At 52.0% G+C, this 23,414-nt stretch overlaps 1 protein-coding gene across 1 annotated transcript in view; it reads left to right on the top strand.

The window, feature by feature from the left end:
- Positions 1 to 2,456: 2,456 nt before the first annotated feature.
- The window catches only part of Znf385c (zinc finger protein 385C), a 49,410-nt gene continuing 28,452 nt past the window's right edge, over positions 2,457 to 23,414 (top strand). Inside the window, exon 1 of the mRNA XM_041644072.1 lies at positions 2,457 to 2,499. The gene's annotated coding sequence lies outside the window, so the exon portion shown is untranslated. The remainder of the gene's footprint in view (positions 2,500 to 23,414) is intronic.

Below are 23,414 nucleotides of genomic sequence, written 5' to 3'. Positions count from 1 at the left end.
TAATAATTGCAGTTCCAATACATTTTGCCACATATACCCTCCTCTAATCAAGATATAAGCACATAAAGCCAAGTGGTGGTGGCACATGCCTTTAAACCAGCACTCGGCAGGCAGAGGCAGGTAGATCTCTGTGAGTTCGAGACCAGCCTGGTCTACAAGAGCTAGTTCCAGGACAGGCTCCAAAGTCACAGAGAAACCCTGTCTCGAAAAACAAACAAAAAGATATAAGCACACCCTCCCAAGCGTCTCTGTTCCCATCGTAGCCCTGTTCTTTCTCTAACCCTCTCTCCACACTGTAGTAGTTTTTAATCTTAAAATATTACCCTTGAGACTGGAGGTGTAGCTCAGTTATTAGAGTGTCTCCCATCCACAGAGCCTAGGGTCTGCTCCCTAGAACTGCCTGGAATCCAAGCCCTGAAGAGATAGGGACAGGAGATGGCTCATTGGATAAAGTTTTGCCCCAAGCCTTACTGAGTTCAATCCCCAGGCCCTACCCGTGGGAAGAGGAGACCATTCTTGCCAAGTTGTTCTCAGACCTCCTCAGGAGCACCACAGTGTATTCGTGTGCCCACACACGTCACACACACACAACATGAGCAAGAACTGTAGTTAAAGTAAGTTCAAGGTCATCCTTGGCTACTAGTGAGTTTGAGGCCAGCCTGGGCCACAAGAGATCCAGTCTGGAAAAAAAGAAAAATAAAAATCTGTTCGGTATCTGTCTGACCCTCATGTAGGTCGTCAACAGGATAAATCAGAGGTGTTGAAGACAGGATTCACAGGCAGAAAACACAACTGGCACGGAAGAGGCTCTGGGTTCCATTCCCAGATCTAAAAAGCCTCCATTTGAGGCCATTGTGTCCCCCCCCCCCACTCTGCTGTGTCAGGCTCTAACCCCATGCCCCCTTTTTATTCCCCCTTCTCACCTGGGTGAAGAGCACCTGATGGTTTGAGGGCTGGGATGAGGTAGGCATGGCATAGGGGAATGAGCTGCAAAGGCCTACATTTTTTGTTCTCGTTTTAAGAAAGGCGAGATCTAGGTTGATTCTTCAGGGAAAGGGCTATTTCTGTAGTAGGAGGCCCAGCAGGCAAGAGTCACCTTCAAGGGGGGGAGGAAAGGGTTAGGGTAGAGATGTGGCAGGAGGATGACAGTTCTTCCTTCCATCCAACCGTCATCTCTCCCGCTTCATCCTTGCCCTGCCTCAGAGTGGATGGAAAATAGTTCATTCTCTCTTCTCCCGGTCTTTGCTGACTGAGAGCTAAAATTTCTCTTCCACCCTCTTGGGCATCCATCTTCGCTCTGAGGAGACCGTCTTCCTCTCCGGGCATCCTTGGCCCCTTCAGGGGTCCTTGTCCTTCCTCCTGGGAGCCTTTTGTTTGCCCTGAGTTAGTTCCTCCACCCCACCCCACCCCCAGCCAGGAACGTGCCTTTTACAGGTCAATAAAATTAGCGACTGTTGGGGGGTGGGCAGGGGCAGAAAGTGCTAAGCTCAGTGGCCTTGAATGTGACTGGACTCACGGACGCCTGTCATTCCAGTGCTAAACAGTGACAGCTGAGAGACCTGCGAGGGTGTCTGGGGACGGAGGGGGTGGCGGGCCCTGTGTTGCAAGGACAGAGGAAAAAGATGGACACCTAACATTGTCCAGAGCCTGAGTCTTTACGTGGCTGAGCCCTGGATGGGGGAGCTGACCTTTAGAGAAGGGGCCCTATCCCCACCCACCTTCAATTTTGCAAGAGCCTCAGACTAGGGGGAGGGAGGTTCCGGCAAGGCTATCTCGCTGCTGTGTTGGGCTGGGGTCTTCTGATGGAGTCAGGCTTGTGACCATCTGGATCAGGCTGTCTGAAAGAGGGAGTTTTAGAAGGTCAGGAGGACCCAAGTGTCCTAACCCTCAGGAAGTCAAGTGTGTGGTGGTTCACTGCCTCTTGTCCTGGCGCTTGGGAGGCTGAGGAAGAACTGATGTTAGCTGACTAGTTCAAGGCCTGAGTAAAACCTTGCCTTCAACAACAAAAAAGAAAGAAAAAAAAAAGAAAAAGAAAAAAGAAAAAAAGAAAGAAAAGAAAAAGAAGAGGAAGGAGGGAAGAATGGGAAGAAAGAAAGGAAAGAAAGAGAAAGGAGGCGAAAGAAAAAGGTAGGAGGAAAGGGGGAGCTGAGCCGGAGTGGTGGCACATGCATGTAATCCTAGCACCTGGAGGCTGGAGGACCAAGAACTCAAGGTAACCCTGGACTGCATAAGACCCTGTTTCAAAAGGGAAGTAAGGGAGAAAGAAGAAAAGAAACCGGAACTTCCAGTGACCCTGTTCTGGGCCCTACTGGCCACCTCAAGTTCATAGAGACTTCTCACTGCTAGGGCTGGGGTGGGACAAGAGACCCCGCCCCTCCCGACTCGGCCCCGCCCCCGGCCAGCCAGCCAGCCAGCCAGCCAGCCGGTGAGCCCAGAACCTCTGCGAAGCAAACCAGGCGAGAGCAGGTGGCCACCGCTGGCTCTGTCTCGTTCCTGCAGGTAAGACAAGCAATGCTGGCGGGTCCCCACTGAGGACCTCGAGGGCAGCCCGGGAGGATAAAGCAGCGCCTTCCCCTGCCCTCGTCTATAACCTAAGGGACCCCCAGAGACGTTCTCTGTCTGGGCTTGGTGAGCGAGAGTGTGTGCGATTAAACTCTGAGGAAGTTGAAAGGACCCACTGGCTGTACGTGATGCCGCCAGAGTCCGAGCGCTGGGGAAAGCAGCATCGGGTAGTAGATCCTAAAATGTTCTGGACAGCAGCAGGTGTGTGTAGGATGGGGGTTCGTCACCCCAAGTGTCCTGAATGGGTCCCAGGGCAGTCTCTTTCACAGATGTTTGGAGTGATGGAATGAACCGAAAGGTTTCTGTTCTGGGGACAAGTGAGGTGACAGCTGCTGCCTACTTGAGTGGGACCTGGGTTCTCTGGTGTCCCCGGGTCATCTGCGTTTGCACTTGGTATGGATGCAGCCTGGAGATGTGTGTATGAGGAAATACTGGCCCGGGCTCAGCAGGTTCATTCTGTCTTGTGTTTTGGAGTCAGGCTATGGAGACAGAGAGGAAGGCAGCCATGGGATGACCATACCCCCTCATGTGGGATTTGGACTTTAGGGTGGGGCTCTGTCTCCCAGGACTCCAGGGAAAGTTTTCTGAAAAAGGCAATCTGAGCTAACCCAGCTGTGATGCTGGGCTCCCTGAGCCACAAAGGAGAGACAGCTAGGGACCTCCTGGTCCACTTAAATAAAGCGAAGAGTCCTGGGGTGTGGAGCAGAGTCTTTGGGTAGACTGAAGTGGCGGCTAGGTGAGGGAATTTTTCATGGCCATCTAGATTCTCATTCCACAGTCTCCTCCCCAAACACCATCATCACTGTCAGTAAATTCTTCCTCAATTTGTGTGTGTGTGTGTGTGTGTGTGTGTGTGTGTAAGCATGCATGTGTGTAGGTGAAAGCCCAATTTGCTGGAGTTCATTATTGCTTTCCACCATGTATGTGGGTGCTGGGGAATTGAACTCTGATCTTCAGGCTTGGCAGCAAGTGCCTATACCTACTAAACCATCTCATTGGTCCTTCTCGCTCATTTCTGACCATCCTTTCGGGTTCTGGGATAGCTAGCTGCTTGCTTCTGGGAGGCGGTGAGTTATAGGAAAGGGGAACTTCGGGGTAGGTTAGCACTGAGTCCTGTCACCTCTACCTCTGAACTTGCTTCCTTACTTGAAACTGGGGATAAGGATAGAACCCACCTCATAGGGTGGCTACAGGGATTTAATGAGAAAACGTGTGAAGAGCGCTTAGCACAGTCCTGGCGCCTGGTGATGGCTCAACAGGTCTAAGTGTCCCCTCCCGGGTAGGACAGCAAAGCCGATCTGCAGGGGGTGGGGGCCGGGTGGAAATTTTTTAAAGCTTGTCCAGAAAGAGAGATGCCCGGCACTTCTCCCCTACCAGCCCCTGCCCCCTGCTGGTTCTCATTTCTGTGCTGTCCAGAACCCCTTACTCCTGGCTCTGTCGCCTTATTTCTGTTGTCTTTCATCTGCAGGGTGAGGCAGGAGCCAGGGAGCTGCAGGGGCCCGCTTGGGGCTGTGCCTAAATGGAACAAGCTCTGGTTTGGAGACCCAGCTTGACAGAAATTCCCTGTTGGCATCAGCTCCCTGCCCTCCCTGCCTCCAGAAATCCACAAGTTGGGATCAAACTGACTTGGGTTTTTCCAGGAAGATAAATAATCCTGCCTGGGGATTGTCCGAACTGCCCTCCAGTGGAGGGAGGGAGAGCATCAAGCCCTGGCTTTCTCTAGCTCTGGTGGCCATCAAAGAAGGCCAACCCGTGAGTACCCTTAAAATCCGGGCAAGGGAGGCAGTGCCCACATGCCCTAGCCTGGGTGCTTCCAAGCGCTCTGTTCTCAGTATCTTCTGTCAAATGTAGTCAGTGGGGCTGAGCATCAGGACCACACGCTCAGGGCTGGGGACACAGCTCGGTTGGCAGAGTGCTTGCCCAGCACACCATCTTACAGGGCCTGTGGCCGGAAGTAGACTGAGGCCAGGTGTCTGTATCAGCGGTCCTTGTGGTGCAGAGAATGTGGCTGCCCTGGCGGTGGGAAGGTAGCAAGGGCAGGGGTGGCTGGAGCCAGGGTGAGAAGGAAGCCACCTCTCTACGGTGATGTCATTCTGGTGTGAGACTTACCTGACAGGAAGCAGGAAAACCTGAACTTAAGCCTGGTCTCCTAGGTCACCTGGTATAGCTGTCAAGGTAGGGTGCTAGAAACTAATTTATGGAACGGGTGGAGCTGGGTTGGTGGAGGGGTTGCCAAACATTGCCCAAAACCCTGAGGTCTACCCCAGCACTGCATAAAACCAAGTAGAGTGGAACCTGCCTATAATCCCAGCTTGGAAGGCAGAGTCAGGGGGATCAGAAGGTTAGCTGATTTAGATAAGGGGGGGGGGGGATTTAGAGTTTGAGGCTAGCTTGGTATATATTCGACCTTATCTCAAAAATATTGGATATTTCTTTAACAAGATCTATAACTTTAAAATATCTATTGTTGTTGTTATTTTGTAGTACTGGGGCCCAAACTCAGGGCTTGTATGTGCTAGGCAAACAGTCTACCCTGGAGCCATATCCCAGCCTTTTTGTTTTGTTTTGTTTTCTGGGGGACAAGGTCTGGCAAAGTCATTCAGACAGGCCTTAAACTTGAAGCAGCCCTCCTGCCTCAGCTTCTCAGGCAGCTGGGACTACAGGCCTATGCCACCATGCCATTAGAATGTTAAGATATTTAGACCTGTGTCTGTGGACCACTAGTGGTGTTCTTGCTCTGGGCCCTGCAAAGGTGACAGGGAACCTGGCTGAATCTGTGATCCCAAGTGCCATTTGGTTAGCTCCTTCTTTATATTTCTCTCCTCTGGCAAAGAGGCTGTAAAACTGGGCTTGGGCCAAGCACATCTAGATAAGGAGGGAGTTTCAAGGTGAAGTGAAAATTGTCAGTTGTCACCGATAAGCGGTCCCCCCTTGGGCTTCCTGACCTCATTCTCTAACTAAAAATTGGGACATTTTTTTTAAATGTCCTATGATGCTTGAGTGGGAAGGGATGGGGAGGAGAGCTTGCTTCTCTTTCCAGCATGGCGAGGATATGGCACTTTCTGCTCCCAAGGTGCAAGGACAAAATAAACTTACATGTAGCAACAAGAGGGATGGAAACCAGATCAGAGAAAGGTGAGGCTGAATATCCACCATGTCTCCTATCCCTCCACCCCATCCCACCATGCCCTCCCACACCACAGCCAGGGAGGAGCGGCTTCTCCGGGAGTTTGGGGGCCAGTTAGCTGGTGACTGGGGTCATCCCTGATAGAAACAAATGCCATGTTGTTCTAAGCTGCTGCAGAGTGCCCTGTGGCCCCTGGACATACTGTCTGCTCAGAAAACAAAGTCCTGCTACCTCTTTTGTGACTAGCTCTGCTCAGTCATGATTCTTATTGGGCTGTTTGGGGACCAACCCACCACTTTGACCTCCTTAACACTGCAGAGTTTTTTATGGAACTAGACACACCCACCACATACATGTACTCACTCACCCAGCACGCTCCCTGGCTCACAAACCATGCCTGAGCACCAAGTCTTCTGTGGACACCCTTGGACACTGCCTCTGACGGCCTACAGTGTGTACCCTATGCCCTTCCTACGTTCACAGCCTCCTTTCCCGCTTCTGTGCCTTGGGTGACCCATCAGCTCCAGTGGCCAATGGCTAACTTACTTGGTGGTAGCTGGGATGGGGGGAGGCAGGAATCTGCAGTGCCTTAGTGTTGGAGATGTGGAGATGGGAGGCAGTAGACCACCTTCTTGGGACTCCCTCAAGACCTGAGGGACTTGGTGTTCAGCCCCTCATATTTTCAGGAGTATCTAAGGGACCTGAATCTCATCTCTAGCCGGACTATCTGTGAAGTTCTTGGTTCCTGCTTCCGCTTTGGTCTATGAATGTGTTTATCGTCTCCCTGCTGTGTGTTCTATTCCTGTCTCTCCGTCTCCCTGTCTCTGTTCTTTCTTTCTTCTCCTCCCTTCTCTCTCTCCTCTCTCTGTTTCTCTCTCTCTCTCTGTTTCTCTCTCTCTCTCTGTCTCTCTCTCTCACACACACACACACATTTTTCTCTCTGGCTATATGGCTCTGTAGTTCTGTCTCTGTGTCTTTTATTTTGAAAACAAGATCTTCATCTGTAGCTTGGGCTGGCTCAAGAACTCACTGTGTAAGTGAAGCTGGCCTCCAAAGCACAGCAATCTTCTTGCTTTAGCCTCCTAAGTGCTGGGGTTGCAGACAGGAGCCAACACCCCTAACGCCATGTTTCTACGTCTGAGCTTAGTTGGTCTGTGTCTCTGGGACTCAATCTCTTGAAGAAGCTCAAGGGAACAGTATGAATGAGTGTCTCTGGGTCACAGAAAGTGGCAAAGCATCCTGGGGCTCTACTGTCACTTCTGGGCCCCTCTCCTCCAAGCAGATGAGGACCTGCAGACAATAGGTTCATGTTGGTGCCTCTGCCCCTGCTCCTCTATTGAGAACTCTGGCTCGGAAATGGTATGTTGTTCAATGACAAGGCCCAGAGTCAGCCTGGAAGCAGAACTGGGGATTCAGAATGATGGAGGGGCAGCTCCTTGTCTGTCTTGTTTTCCAGTTTGACCTTAAGTGGAAGGCAAGGACTTGGAACCTCCCTCAGAAGAAGTGTGGATAAGAACCGGGCTGAATCAACACCTTTCTTTTTACCTTGAAGCTGCCAAATTCAACCCATGCACCCCAGGCCCAACTTCCTGCTCCAAACCACCACTGTGCCCCCACCCTGCTCCAGCCTTTCCGCCGCTGTGGCCACGGGGCCTCTCTGGTCCCTGCTACTGGTCACACTATAGCCGCAGCTCCCATACAGGCCTTGCTGTATTGGCTGCTTGTTTATTTGCCTAAGGTTTCCTTGGGTGTGGTGAGAGCCAGATCCACAGACCCTCCCAAACTCCAGATGCCCATGGAGAAACCTGGCCACATCTCAGCTGCCCTACCTCCCTCATCGCCCTCTGGGGCCCAGCACCTCTCCTCCCCGCCCTCCTGGCCTCACCTTGTCAATTCCTACATGATGCCAGCCCCATCCTGCTTTGAGAATTCTAGAAGGGGATGCTGGGAGATGTTAGAAACCAGAACCTTTGTGTTTTCTGCGGGGGCGGGGGGTGGCAAAGAAACGTGGGGAATGTGGGGCCTGAACTCTAGAACTCAGGAGAGATCTGCCCACCTTCCAGCCTGTCCTCCTTGGCTGAGCTTGACCTGGCCATTCAGTGATACCTGAGAGAGGAAGGATTCTGTCCTGGGCTTGGACAGTTGTCTCATCACTATGACAAAACACCAGACAGAGGCATCTTGAGGAAGAAAAGGTTTGTTTTAGTGCACAGTTGGAAGGCACACAGTCAGAAGGTCCAGCCCCTCAGGCCAAGTGAGGCAGGAACAGGAGACAGCTAGTCGTTAGGGTTAGGGTTGGGTCAGAAGCCAGGGAGCAAAGAGATGAATTCAGGTGCTCAATTCCTCTTTATTTTATTGGGGACCCCAGCCCAGTGAATGGTGCTGCCAACATGTAGGATGGATCTTCCTACCTCAGCCTAACCTGGGTAATCCCTCACAAACATGCCAGGAGAATTGTTTCCATAGTGATTCTAAATCCCATCAAATTGACAAGATGAACCATCACACGGCCCCTTCTAGGATCTCCGTAGGAGGTATTTCCCTGGGACCCCAGGGTCTTCCAGGTGCTTGGCTTCACACTGTCAATCCAGAGCTGTGTGGTTCGGTCCAGTGAACACCACAGAAGTAAAAGTCCCTTTTGCAAGTGAGAGGCAAGTGCATAGGTCAAAACTACTTGTTCAGGGTCAACTCTTGCACCAGAGTGCAGCTTTGAACCCAGGTCTCCTTGAGCGAAAAGACCCACAGCGTGCACTGGCCTCTGGCTTTCCTTTTTCCTTTGTTTGTTTGTTGGTTTGGTTTTGGTTTTTCAAGACAGGGTGTAGCCATGGGTGTCCTGGAACTAGCTCTTTAGACCAGGCTGGCCTCGAACTCACAGAGATCCACCTGCCTCTGCCTCCTGAGTGCTGGGATTAAAGGTGTGCGCCACCACCACCCCGGCTGGCTTCTGGCTTTCCTACTCTCATCTTTGGCCCACCTCCTGAAGGACCTTCCTTCCACCCAGGACTCCTCATCCTGGACCTGTGGCTCTGGCTGGGAAGGGAAGCTAAGGCTAGGCAGTATTTCTGTGACCTCATTCTGAGACTTGCTGTCCTAGTTAGCAGCTTCCTGTGGGGGAAAGGGACTCAAAGATTTTTATTTATTTTTTTTTTTAAAAAAAGGCTAATTTTTAACCAGCTAAGTGCTAACTGGGAATTTGACTAGCCTTTACTTAAGGCTAAGGCTATTGAACCAGGATCTTCAGGTTGAGGTGTGTGTTAGCGGTGAAGAAGTCAGAGTGGAGATCACAAGGTTTTCCTGGACAGCCTTGCCAGCAGCCAAGTGTAGGAGCCAGGAATGAAGGGACAGTCCAGATTGGGGCAGCTGTTGGCATGTGTGGGTGATCCTTGGGAAGATGGGCCTGGGTGGGGGCAGGGAATAAGCTACCTTGGTAGGTCTCCTCTCTCCTGCTGACAGGGGCCTCTCTGGAGCTTGCTGTCAGGGGTGTGCAAGGGATGTGATTGTATACCCTGACCCTCTTTCCTCCCAGAGCCCTGGGAGTCCCATCCTGCTTCCCCATCCCTTGTCCCATGGACACTGATTCACTCAACGAGCATTTTTCCAGTGCCTACCCTGGGATCTGCCTTGGGAGTTCAAGCGAGAACAAGAGAGCATAAAGAGAAGGGGCTGAGAGGACACAGGCAGCTAGGGATGCAGCTGGGTTGGCCCCAAGTTCAAGCCCCAGAGCCCCATAAACTGGGTGCAATAGTGTGCACACCTCTAGTCTTGAGGAGGTGGAGGCAGGAAGATGAGAAGTTCAAGTCTGCCATCTGCTACATTCCAAAGTTACAGTCTTGTCTAGGGGATATGAGAACTTGTCATGAAAATATAATATATTTCATAAAATATAATAGAAATGACAGATTGTCAGGGGGAAATCATTTTCCACGAAGATTGATGGCCTGATCTTTCTAGGACCCATATGGTAGGAGAAAACTGAACCCTGTCAGTTCTCCTTTGACCTCCACAGGGGTGAGAGTGTGTGCATTTGTGCACGCGTGTGTGTGCGCGTGCGCACACACGCGCACACACACACACACACACACATCTAAAGGAGACAAGACAGAAAACCCATTTTAGAGAGGGCTGTGAGGAAGCTTCTCACAGGGGAGATGCAAATTAGGAGGATGGAAGAGTCCAGAGCTAAAGAGTGCTCAAGGCAAAAGTCCAGGTTTGTCTGGGGAGGGAGGGGGAGGCATGATAGGGTCCAGGGACAGAAAGACCCTAGTGTGGTTGGAGTATCCCTCAGATGGAGATGAGAGACGTATGGAAATAGATGGTGTGAACGCTGACTATTTTGACCTGGATATTTTAACCCCAAGGATGTTTTGAATACAAACATTTTAAATCATGTTTAAATCATTTTAAACATGCCAATGCTGGGCACTTTTGGGGAGACACTTTCCACTTTGAACTCGATTCACCCAACTTCATTCCCTTGATGAGAATTTTTTTTTTCAGTTTCCCTCCCTATGGAGGAACAAATAAATGTCCTACAGTGAAACAAATAGGTGTCCATGCTTTTCATTCCATTTTATTTATTTGGTTTTTTGAAACAGGGCTTCTCTGTAGCTATGGAACCAGTCCTGGAACTCACTCTGTAGACCAGGCTGACCTCGAACTCACAGAGATCCGCCTGCCTCTGCCTCCCGAGTGCTGGGATTAAAGGCGTGCGCCACCACTGCCCGGCTCGTTCCATTTTCGTTTCAACTAAAACTCTTTTTATCAGCATCAATTCCTTGTGCATGTTGCCCCGGGATTTGATCTGCCCATCAGTCTGGGAGCTGCAGGCTTTCAGCACCAGGCTCTGCCATTGTGTGTGTGACTAGGTAATCCTGTGCAGTTTGAGAAGATTAGAAAGTGAAACAAGACCCCTGATCAAGATTACATTGTTTTGTCCGTTTCAGTCAAGAGTGAATTTTCTCCTAGCCCGTTTCTGGTCATCTCACTGTTACTTCTACCAGGAATATTTTTAGTCCACAAGTAGTATTTATAACTTGGTTAATCTGTGGGAGGGGCAGGGTGAGAGGGGTGCTGAGAGAAGAGAGAAGGATTTGAAAGAGGCTCAGAAGGACCCAGCCATCCAACCTAAGGTCTGTAGGTCACATGAGGCCATGGACAGCTATGAGATGTGGCCCAGTGCAAAATTGTAAGCTTAAAAACATTATGAGTATTTTTTTTAGAAAAGCAGATGTATTTTATTATTTTGAAGGTTATTTTTATTTATATGTGTGCATATGCATCTATGTGGGTTTAATGCCACATGTATGCAGGGGTCTGGAGAGGCCAGAAGAGGACTTTGGATCCACCGGAGCTGGAGTTATAGGTGGTTGTGAGCCTAGGTCATCTCACTGGCCTCCTGAGTGCTTATAAACATGATGTGCTTGGAGCTTTTATTTATTTATTTATTTATTTAGTGCTGAGGCTAGAACCCAGGGCCTTCCTATGCTAGGTAGGTGATCCACCTCTTAGCTTCCCCCTACTCCATGGTCTGCCTATGTGTGCAGAATATTTAGGAGGAGGAAGAGGGGGGTACAGACAGAGCAACCAGGTATGGCGGTCACTGTTCTCCATTCAGGTAGGAGGAATAAGAGGATTGGAGATTTCACGAGACAGAAAAGGTAGTACACCACCGCCCCCCCCCCCCCGGATCCTATCATGGCCTCCCACACCTCCTTTCCTCCAGATATTAAAAACAACTCAGAAGCAAGAGTCTGACCCCCATGGTTTGTGCAGAGTAGGAACCAATGCCCAGGGTGTCTGCCCCTGGATGCCTGCTGGGGAGGGGATACAGGACCCCACCCATCCAGATTCACGTGGCTGGAGCAACCACTGGCCACAGACCTGGCCCTGAACACAGACTCAGACACAGGGCGCTTGTCCTGCTGTGGCTTGGAGCTCAGGGTGTGACCTGGGCAAGGGTACAAAGGGGCCTCTGTCAGTGTGGGGCACTGTGCCCACCTGGACTAGGCCATGCGCCTGAGGAGTGAGGAAGTGGCCTGTAAGTACTGGAAGGGAGAAACCTCGAGGTGACACTCACCTGAAATTTCAGTGTCCCAGAGGCCATGTTACTTCCTCACCTGTAAGATGGGGATCTAGACCCCAGCTTCCCAGACCTGGCACAAAGCCAGCACTACTTGTTGACCGAACAATCGTTAAGTATTTTTTAGCCACATACACATAACGTTATCATGTGCGTTTTTACACACGATAACTTTCCCAAGCACTTTAAAGATATGGACTCATTTGATCCCTAATAAAGACCCACTAAGTGAGTATTATTGATTTTATCCTTATATTACCCATAGGGGAAACTGAACCTTAGAGGCAAGATCTGAACTCAGGTCCTATAGTTACATACTCTTGCTTCTGGAAAGCAAGGTAGGCATCCTTAGGCCAGGTTCCTCAAAAGATGTGGGTCCTTCAAAGGGAGGGTGTCTCCCGAACCATGTGTACCTTAATGTATATAGTTGCACATTGTCCTCACGCCAAGGGACAGTAAGAGGTTGGAATTCACACTTCTTGGGAGCAGTGGAAATCCAGGGTAAGATCGAACAGAAATCAGGAGGAACCCTGTCACAACCCTGCTGTCGAGGGCCCTGCCGAGGAAGCTGTCCCAGGGAGAAACTGATCTAGACTGGATACCTTCCTTAATCAAGGTTAAGTTATGCCCCGAGGGGTGCCCAGCTGGGGCCATGTGCTGGGAACAAGCTGACCCCGTTCCCTAAAGGCTAACGTCCATTGGAACACAAAGCATGCCGTGGTGGGGCGGGGAGTGTCACTGCCTAGCCTAGAGATGGAAGACAGCCTGGGAGTGTGGTGAGTAGATCTTCCCAGGTTGAGATGACAGCCGGGTGGGATTCGGGGAGATGGGGACGGGTAACCTTGGAAGTAACAAGAACAAGCAATGTCACTGGGGCAGGTGGATGAGGACACCAAAAGCCAAGCTTGGGGCTCAGCCAGCTTTCTCTATTAGCATCTCTGTTCTACACAGCCGGTTCTAAGCCAGACAGGGCTACAAAATATGACCCTGCTTGGGAAGAAAGAAAGAGAAGAAAGACAGATTTTTAGTGGTCTATGCCACAGGTCACCTGAAGAGGATATGTGGATGTGGTCAGCTGCTCCTTGGTTGACCAGATGGGATTCTGGTCATCCCATGTTGCCACTGGCTTCAACCCTCCTTCAACCCTCGGCATCACCTTCAGCTCCCTCTCTTCCATCCTGAGTTAGGATGGGTTACGTTGTGTCTCCCATCAAGGACCAACTATAGGTTCATGGGATGGACTTGGTGGGAGGATCCCGTACAGTTAACTCATTAAACGAAAGGTACAGGAAATAAAGGGTGGGTCAGGAGCCTCGAGATCTTAATTTCCGTAGGGTTGGCCCTGGCTTGTGGTCAGCACTCCTGTGGGCATCTTCTGAATGCCTCTCTTGAAGAAAGAGGAAGGGAGCCAAGGTTGTCCCAGGAGGAGCCCAACCTTTGGTCTCTGTGTTCCCTTCCAGGTAGTAGTAACTCCCATGAAGTCCTCCCATGATCTGACAACCTCCTAGAGGGCTGTTAGTGCTGCTCACATGGAGGAGGAGGTGGCTGCCTCTGCTGGTTCGTGATTATCCAAACTCTCCAGCCTTCTTTTCTCCAGCTTTGGCCTCTCTGCATACTCCCAGACAGCTCTGCCAAGCTGAGTGAGGAGGTCAAACGTTCAAGTAGGAATAGACTCCAGTTTGGGAAAGATTGAGGGTAGGTTGGCAGCTTTGGGGTGCAAGATAATGGACAAGTGGGGGAGGGCCTCAGCCTAGACATTGCTTGGAGAGGGGACCCTGGGGCTTTCTGGCATTCTACCTAGGCCTGCTTATTTTCCTATGACTTTTGAGCCATTGGTTTCTAAAGCACAGCTCTGAGGAAGTTCTTTCTGAGGTCTAATTCCTGCTCGCTTGCTTCTGCTGTAACTAACGATTCTGTCCTTCTCATGGACGGGACCCTACAGTTTGCAGGGTGCTTGGTGTTGTCATTTCCATTGCTGAGAAGGGACACGTTCCCAACCTCGTGGCTAATAAGTGACCAAGTTGTAACACAAATGTATCTGCCTGATTCAGTTACACCATGTGAATCCCTCAAATGACACCCCGAGACACACCCCTCTCTACATGTGCCCCCCCTCTCATCAACTCCAAAGGGCTTAGTCCTAGAGAGGCCATCCTGTCCATCCCCCTGCCTCTATCCCTGCCCAGTGTATATGCAGCACCTGTGGCCAAGGCCTGGGAAAAGGGGGTGGTAGAACTGGGGAGTCACAGTTTCAGCTGCTGTACTCCTTCGTGGGCAAAGCCTTTGAACATATAATGTGATAATCTCTGCCTGCTTGCTGCACACCAAGGGCCTCCCTGGGTTCATCCAAGAATGCATTAGGGATCTCACAGGAGGAGCAAGCTCCGTGTCTGTCCTGGGCAATCTGCCTCCTTGCCCCTCTGCATGCTGGGAAGGATCTATTTGTTCTTTAGCTCCAAGACACAATTACCAGACAGTGCTGGAAATGAGTCAGGCTTTCCGATTTGAGACCTGGATGGGGTGGGGTGGGGGCCCGGATTCTCTTCTATGCTGAGCTATAGAATGTTTCAGATTGGCGCTGCCAGTTCACCTGGCTGGGAGGCTGATGGGAGAGGCTAGAAACCACCCAGTCAGGGACTCGGAGGCCATTCTGCGGCCGCATCCCAACATTCTGGATGGGAAACTGAGGCCAGCTGTTGTCCCCAAGGCATCCTTGCTCAGAATTCTCCCAATTAGCACCCTGTCTGATTCTGTGTTCCCAGCGCCTGTCTCATTATTTGGGGATTTATGATTGTCCCGGTCACTGTGAAGGACAACTGTCCCGGTTTCCAATCGGGGGAGCCCGAGCCAGCGCTTAACTCAGTGGTAGCAGGAAGTGGTGCCATCCTGCTTGGGGCAGGATGGGGATTTGATTTCAGGGGGATTTGCAGCTGATGAGGAGCCGCCCGGGCCACATGGTGGCTCAGAGCTATTTTAGGAGCGGGGGAGGGGCTGGTGGCTCTGTCCCTCCGGTAGAGCATAAAGAACCCAGGCTGGATAGGGTAGGATGCAGACCCAAGATCGGGGTTCCCTCTAGAACCCATGGACCCAGAGCTAATGCCTTAGTGCAATCTGACCCAATGTGAGCAATGGGCAAAATGGAGGCATATCTGGAGAGGGCTGAGGCTCTTGGCCTGATCCCCATGGCCGGGGCTCTGCTCCCCGCAGAGTTCTCACTGCTATTATAATGGACAATTATTATAACAGTTGCATATACTCATAGCCAAGATTACATTTCCTGAGGGGCTAGAGATGTAGCTGAGTTGGTAGAGGGCTTGCTGAGCGTACATACACAAAGCCTTGAGTGAAATCTCCAACACCAATTAAACTGGGCATGGTGGCCCATGCCTGTAATCCCAGCACCCAGGAAGTAGAGGCAGGAGGATCAGAAGCTCAGGGTCATCCTCAGCCGCATGAGGCCCTGACTCAAAAGGAAGGAAAACGAGAAATTACATTTGTTGAGCTCTCAGGGAAGGTTCTCAGTGAGGGGCAAGGGGCACAGCACTGTAGTTAGGCGCTACAGTGCCCTCTGTTCTCTGGGGCCATGTCCAAGCTGGGTGATAGTATAAACCCCTCCAGCCTCCGCATTCCCATCTCCATGGCAGGCACCAGGCAGGCCTAATTGGTGATGCCCATGCTGTTAACTGGGCATCTGCTTTGTCCAGGACTCTGCAAAGATGATCTCACAGCAACTAACGCTGTGGTGATGCATTGCTCACTGCCTTGTTTTACAAGTCCAGAGAGGGAGGTGATTTGCGCAGGCTCACGCAGCCAGAGCAAGGTACCCGGTCTGTTTTTCTCAGACCCACTGTGAGTCATTTCGTTCATTCTGTAAATGTGTGTGCTGACCAGCGCCTGGGGATTCCCGCACGGACGCAGAGAGAGGAAGAGGAGCTGGGATGAAGCTGGCAGTGACGAGTCCCAGGATGGCCAAACTGGAGACTTGGTGGCTTTATTTAGACCATGGGTCATTTTTTTCTGGCTGGAGGAGAACAAGAGCTAGGGGGACTGGATCCCTCACTGGGCAAGTGGAAGATGGGCAGGGGAGAGCCAACTCCATCCATCTGGTGCCACAATTACACAGAGGGCTTCCTTTTCTTTCCTCCTTACCCCACCCATTTCATTTGGTTTCGTTTTTAATGTAGTCCAGGCTAGACTAAAACTGGCTCTGTAGCCGAGGCTGGCCTCACACTCATGTTCCTCCTTCCTCCGTCTCCAGAGGGCAGGGCTCTCAGACATGTCACCACCACGCCTGGCCCCATCCCACCTTTATAGGGCAAAAGTCACCCAGCACATTAGAACAGGCCCTTAGAAGGACCTTAGCATAGAGAAAAGAAATGGCCTAGACTCTGGAACCAGTCAGATGGGGTTCAGACCCCAACTCCACTTCTCTATTGCTGTGTGACCTAGGACAGGGTAAGTTAACCTCTCAGCCCCTGCATTCATATCTGCAGAGCGAGAGTCTCTCTGGCCTTCTGGGGATCATCAGTCAATGGGTTGCTAAAGCTGCAGGAAGGGTCTGGAAGACAAGGCCAGCCACAGAGGGCCATGTTTTTTTCAACGGACAGGGTTGCTTTTAGGGATATGTTTTATGACTGAGTATCTAGGCGAAGCCACGTCTTTGTGGTGCCCTGAGCTGGCACCTGTGGCCCTGCTGAGTGACGCTGCAGGCCCGGCAGATGGGAAGGCCAGCAGCGTAAACACATGGTGTGCTGCTCATCTACCCAGAAAGAGCTTTGGACTGTGCCCTAGCTCGGCAGAGGATGCTTTGCCAAGCGTGCGTGAAGCTGTGGATTTGATTCCAAGCAGCTCAAAAATTAAAAAAAGGGAATCACTCGTTAGGGGGTGAAACGTGGAGACTGGTCACCTACAGCTGCACCCTACAGAAGCAAGTCTGGGGATTTCACAGGCCCTCAGCGCTTTCTAGACTGCAGGAGAGTTGAGGGACGGTATCATTAATAGAGGATGGGGTTGAGGCAGGAGATTTGTTCAGTGTTATGTCGGGGGGGGGGGGGGATGGAACTGGGATAATGGGTCAGATACTAGACAGGACATTAAGCCTCATGTTACCTTGGCTGGGGGGAGAGGCACCATCTGAGTAGTGGGGAGCCAGCGTGGGGCTTCAGAAGGCAACCATACGATGCGATGGGTACTCTGGGAGCCATATCTTTGAGGGCTTCCTGGAGGAGGAGGCCACATCGAGAGTAGCACACGGAGGGGAGGCTGCATGCTGGGAGAAGGGACCTCCATGGAAAAGGCTGCTGCCCAGATCTCTACGTAAAGCAGAGTGGCGTGTTTTGTGTCACGTGGGACAGATGGAGGGCTAGTTTGTGGGTGTCACTGGAAAAAAGGCTGCCTCCCCCAGAGATGAGCTAGCCAGCAATAGGACAGCGGCACTCTGTGGGGTCCTGGGGTCTCTTTCAGGGGTTTGTGCAAACTAAGGACAGAGGGTAACTGGTCAGGGCTGGTGTGAACGGGACAGGGTGACCTCTGAGGTCTCTTCCAAGTCTGAGCAACTGCATTTGCTACTGACAGACGTGGGTGTGGACCACAGGAAGGCAGTGCAGGTGGTTCTAGAGGGAGGATGAGTGTCCCGTGAGGCCTAGTGGATACAGGGTGGATCGTGGCTGCCATCCCTTTCCCGGGTTTACTTTTTTAAAAAACAGGCAACTGTCTTATTGAGATGTAACCCATGTACCACACCATCCACCTGTCTAACATGCGTGGGCTTTAAAGTGGGTACAAAGTTGTCCCTTTGCTACTCTTCATGGAGAATCTTCTGACTGTTTATCAGACTCTGGGGTGGTGTCTTAGATACCTGGGAAATAAAGGTCCTGCCTCCGTGGGGGAGACAGGTAAGTGTTCAAGCAAAAGTGCGGTCACCTGGGAGATGCAGGAGCTGGCTGAGGCAGTGCAGAAAGGAGCTGGGGAAAGGGGCATGGGAGGTGACATTTGAGCTGAGAACTCAGTGACAAGTGGATAGTGATGGTCAAAAGAATATTCCAGGCTGATGAACAACAAAGGCCCTGGGGCTGGACTCAGTGGGTAGAGTCGAAGGTCAAAATGGGCTAGGAGCCTGGGTGGCAGTCCAGTGCCCTGTCTGGTGGGCCAGTCATCCCCATGGCTCTATGGTACTTTCTCTTTAGGTGGCCTGTTCACTTAAGGTTCACCTCAGGTCAAGAAGGGGTGGGCAGCATGCCAAAGCCACCTGTGACCCTTTTCTTTGGCTTTTGCTTTCTTCTCTGGTGATTACTTCTCCAATGCCTAGCGGCAGGGCTAACCGGAGGTCATGACACCAGCTCCCACCCCACAGATTCTCTCTCTGGCTGTAGCCTCCCCAACAATCTCTCCTTCCCCTCATCTCTGGACAGTCCTAGGCCAGTCTGAAGGTTCTGGTGTTCACTTCCTGAGTTACTCTGGACCCGGATCTTTCCTGCTCTGCTGTGAAGTGGGGACTCAGCCAGTCTGGGCAGAGTGGATGTCTCCTGGCATGTAGGAGTGTGTCTTGAGTGGCGGTGTCTGCCACTTCCCAAAACAAAAAGGTCTAGGAGGAGGGAGGGTGGGTCCACTGCCCTGGCCCAGCTCTTCAGCCAGGAGAACAAACCCCTCTCTGCCGCGTTCTCCAGAGCAGGACTGGGGAGGCTCCTGGCAACTACTCTGTAGCAGCAGGTCTTTCAGGGACGGGCTCAGAGGAGGCGCGGGACAGGGACTGGCCAGCTGCAACTGAGATCACAATTGCCCTGGTGCCGCTCAGCGGGGTGCGTCCCTGGCCCTGTTCAGGTAGGCGGGGGACACAGACTCCCGGTTCCCTGCACAGACTGACTGAGGGGAGGTGTGGGGGGTGGGGTGGAGGGGCAAGCTCAGCAGGGTGACTTGGTGGGGTTTGGGGCAGCAGTTAAGTCCCTGCCCTGCCTTGTGACTTAGGGATATTCTACTTACCCTGAAGCTGAGGTTAAGACGGGGACAGCCTGGGTGGTGATGGCAGGGAGGACTTATAGCTGCAGCGATGGCCAGGGAGGCTGGGATCCGTTTGACAGCTAGAGATTTGCCTTTGGGAACCCGGGCTCCACTCCTTTTTCTCAGGAGTTCAGAGAATCCCGCGAGTTCAGCGGCCTCCAGGAGGGCTCTGAAATGGGGGAAAGGGGGTGAAGTCCTGTTTTTTGTTTGTTTGTTTTTGAGGGCACAAGGAGCACTTCTGTCACCTGCCTCTACCTGTGACCTTCCTGGGCATCAACGACTTTTTTGTGCTATCCCCTCCACCAAGCCCAGGGCCTCGTCTTCAACAAAGAGGATATCTTCCTAGTTTGATCTACCCCCACCCCTCTTCTGAAGTCATCCCTGGATCCTCCAGGCCCTCCTCCTCCCAGGACCCTCTGACTTTGGGAGTGTTGATTGGTGGGGCTGTGGTGGGCAGAGGGTGGGCTTTGGGGTGCCATTTTTCTGGGTGCTTTAAGGAGTAGGGCTAGGAGAAGAGATAGGATCAGTGCAAGCTCTGCCGGGATGCAGGCCCAGGGATGCAGGCTCAGGGATGCTCGGGAGCGGGCATAGGGCATGCACCTACTCCCATAAGTTAGGTCTCATAGGCTTTTCCAGGCAGCAGAGGGAAGAAAGAGGTACTGAGTCTAGCACTCCCTTCCCCTATATTAGAGGTAGTTACTCAGAATTGCTATTGAGGACCATGCACGGAGAAATGCAGGTTAGATAGTAGTGAGATAGTAAGAAGGACTTCCTTACTTCCTAAGAGTGGGTTGTGGGACTTAAGGCTTAGGAGAGGAAGCCCCTATCTTTTGGGCTTTCAGGAAGGAGGGGGTTCCCTGGAGCACCCAGACACCAAGGAGTGAGGACAGGGCAGGGCATGGGGAGATAGGGGCTGTGATCTTACCCGTACATCACACTCCCTCCCCTCCTCTGCCCTCTCACCTTTCCTCGGAGCTGGATGGCATCTTGACTTTCCAAAACTCTTGGCCAGCTCAGTCCCAATTCTAAGCACCCAGAAGTCCCCAGAGAGGAAACAGGCTCTGTTGTCATTACTTGAGATAGGAGACAGACATGACTGTCTGGCATTTGCTCTGAGGAACCTCAGGCCTGGCCTCTGCTTCCTGGGGCCAATCCCAAGCTTCCTGCTGCACCGGACTGGGGGGCTAGCAGGGCTGAGCCTTGCTCAGACCACCCATCTCGGTCCTCTTAGGTGGGGGGCCTCTGGCTCCTGTGGGGTCTGAGTCATGAGATGACCCTCTATCCTATATGCTATGACCTTTGGTCCCTTCCTAACCCATTCTCTGGCTGGGCAGGCAGAGGACCTCACAGGCAAATGGTGGCTGAGAACCCCACTGAAACCCAGGGTTGTGAAATGCATTTATCAACTGTCCAGAGTGGTGGAGAGGGAACCCTGGGAGCTGAGCCCCAGTGCTCCCTCCATCCCACCCCTCAGCTCCATGCGAACAGTACAGGCTAGACAGAAGCTTCCATTGGCTCCCTGGGTCCCAGCCAGCTTGGCCAGGTACCACTGACTGCCTGTGCTCAAGAGCTGTTTTCTTTGCTCACCCTGGAAGACGGCAGTAGGGAGGTGGCTGAGATGGCAGAGAGGTTACAAAGCTTCATAACAGTTCCTCAGCTCACTGAAGGGGCTCTGGCTCCCCTCGGACAGGAGCAATTAATTGGAGGCTTTTCCTCTTCTAGAAACTTCCTTGTGTAACTGAGTCCACGGTAGGGTGGCCTGCTGCCACGTTGCTCATAGCCACAAGAGTGACGGAGATGGTCTGTTTGGGTCCTCACCCTGACTCTGTGTGACAGTTCTGGGTGTGGGGGTGGAGACCTAGCCCAGGTCACTTGCCTCTTCCACTCTGAGCCTGCAAAACCTGCCAAGCGTCCTGAGGCATGGTGGAGTGGTGGCAGGCAGATTTCTTCTGTGCCTTGATGTGATGAGCACTCACCCACTCAGAAGCTCCCTTCATGCAGCTAAGGTGGGGTCCCACGGCCTGGCCTGGCCGCCCCTCCACACAGCTGCTCCTGCTGATTTACCACTGTAGCTCTGCCTGTAAAGGTCCCAAGAGATCAAGTTCAGCCTAGTTCTCTCTCCTTAAAGAACAGGAAACCAAAGCCCAGATGGGCAGGGACCAGCTGAGGTTGACCTGCTAGCCAGGCCCCCTTCTCAGGGCCAGGGCCTGGGGCCTGACTGGAAAAGCTGCAGGGTGGCTGTTGGCAGCCATGGGGGAAATGCCAAGTGTAATTGGGCTCATTAAGTGTTTGCTGAGGGAGTCTCCATGACCAACTAAAGTTAGGAACAGGCCTAGAAGTTTCTCCTCCAGAAACCCCTTTGGGAGAGGCCATCTTCCCTGGCCTTTTGGGAGACAACTCTCTCCTCTGTATGCTGTGGCCTTTGACCCCGTTCCCTCTCATCCTCTGCAAGCAGAGGGTCTTTCTGAGAGCAGCGGCTGAGGGGTCCACAAAAAGAAAAAGGGTTCTGAAAGGCATGCATCGTCCATCCAGAGCCAGAGGGTGGAGAGGGGACTCTGGGAGCTGTGTCTGTGTGCTCCCCCCTCACCCATGTGAACAGATACAGGCTAGACTGAAGCCTCTACCTGCTCTTTCAGAGGCTGAACCCCTATCATGGATGCACCCCTTCTATCTGCTTCAGCCTGAGGCCCTTTTTCAGGAGAGGTGGGAACAGGGAGCTGTACCCCCATTCCTGGGTACACCGGACAGATGGGTCCATATGTGTCCCTTCTCTCTTTCATCTTGTCTTTCCATCTGGCCTCTTTGACTCTGGTCCTATCTCTTCTCACTCAGAGTGTGGCACCTCTCTGCCTGGCCCCAGTGTCCAGACCGCCTCTCAGCTAGGCGCTTTCTGCCCCCATCTTGTCTTCTCTGTCTCTCTCCACAGAGGAGGCAACAGCTCTTTAGCCCCTTCCAATGCCTCCCCTCCCTTAGCCCTTAGAAGAGGGAAGGGAAGATTTCCTATAAGGAGTCTTAGCTCAGGTTCCCAGCACACATTTACCAGGATGCACAGCACCCTGAGTCTCAGGGCACACTCTCCAGCTGTCCCTCCTCTGCTTTATCCTTTGTCTCAGCCACAGTCCAGGCTAGTAGGACTGGGGTAAGGTCAGGGAGTCTACTGACCTTGCATCCCCAGCAGATAACCTCTGGGGGCCAACAGCAGCGGGGGGGGAAAAGGTGGGTGGGGAGGGGAGATGACCACCCTTTCCTGGAAGCCTCTGAGCCCAGTCCCCACTCCCCAGCTCAGGTGACCTTAGCACTTTACCCAAGAGCATTCTCAGCCTAATATAGCTGGTATCTTGTCATGATTCCCTTTGAGTCTGTGAATAACCTCCCCGAATTGAACCCCACTAGGCTGTTCAATGAAGAGAGGTGGGACAGGGCAGTGGTTAGGGGCTCTGGGTCAGACAAGTGCAGTTCAGGTCGAGTTGGGAATCCTAGCGTTCTCTAATCCGTGGGGGTGCGCGGCAGGTTCCTAATAGTGCCCACCTCATGATGTTATTGCGGAGTTTTAGAAAGATCTTATGTGCAAAGACACACACAGTAAGCTCTCTCTCACTAAATGGACTTTGCCATCAGAAAGACAGGATCTGGAGCTGGAGAGATGGCTCAGCAGTTAGGAACACTTGCTGCTCTTCCAAGGACCCAAGTTCAGTTCCCAGAACCTACGTAGGAGCTCATTCCAGTTCTAAGAGATCTAACGCCCTCTCCAGGCATTTGTGAGCCACACATGTGGCATAGACTTACACAAACTCTCACACACATAAATTTAAAAAAAATAGTAATTTAAAAAATGCCAGGTGGCCGGGCGGTGGTGGCGCACGCCTTTAATCCCAGCACTCGGGAGGCAGAGGCAGGCGGATCTCTGTGAGTTCGAGACCAGCCTGGTCTACAAGAGCTAGTTCCAGGACAGGCTCCAAAACCACAGAGAAACCCTGTCTCGAAAAACCACAAAAAAATAAAAAATAAAAAATGCCAGGTGGTGGTGATACATGCCTTTAATACCAGAACTCGGGAGGCAGAGGCAGGTGGCTCTCTGTGAGTTTGTGGCCAGCCTGGTCTATTAGGACAGGCTCCAAAGCTACAGAGAAACCCTGTCTCTGTCAGGATAGCCTGGTCTACAAAGTTAGTTCCAGGACAAGTCATAACTGTTTCACAGAGAAACCCTGTCTCGAAAAACCATAAGAAAGAAAGAAAGAGAGAGAGAGAGAGAGAGAGAGAGAGAGATCTGAGTTGGAAGCCAGCCTGGTCTGGTCTACTAAGTAACTTCCAGGACAGTCAGGGCTACACAGAGAAACCCTGACTCAAAAACAAACAAAAAACAAACAACAATGACAACAACAAAAAAAAGACAGAAAGAAAAGGAGAGGAGGAAAAGAAAATGATGACAGGAACTGACATAGCCCAGGCTAGCCGTGAACTCTGTGTATTCAAATCTAACTCTGAACTTCTGGCCCTTCTGCCTCTCCCCAGTGTTGGGATTGACTATAGACATGCTCTGCCACACTGGGTTTTATGCTGCTAGGGCTCAAGTCCAGAAGTCCATGCATCATGCATTCTAGGTACGCAACATCACCAACTGAGTGAAGCCCCAGGCCCAGAGAAGTTTCC

The sequence above is a fragment of the Microtus oregoni genome, unplaced genomic scaffold (assembly GCF_018167655.1).
Source record: "Microtus oregoni isolate MIOR12 unplaced genomic scaffold, Mior012 000091F_ref0000469, whole genome shotgun sequence".
Lineage (NCBI taxonomy): Eukaryota > Metazoa > Chordata > Mammalia > Rodentia > Cricetidae > Microtus > Microtus oregoni.
The sequence above is the reverse complement of the archived record's forward strand: the minus strand, read 5'-3'. Positions and strand labels throughout refer to the sequence as shown.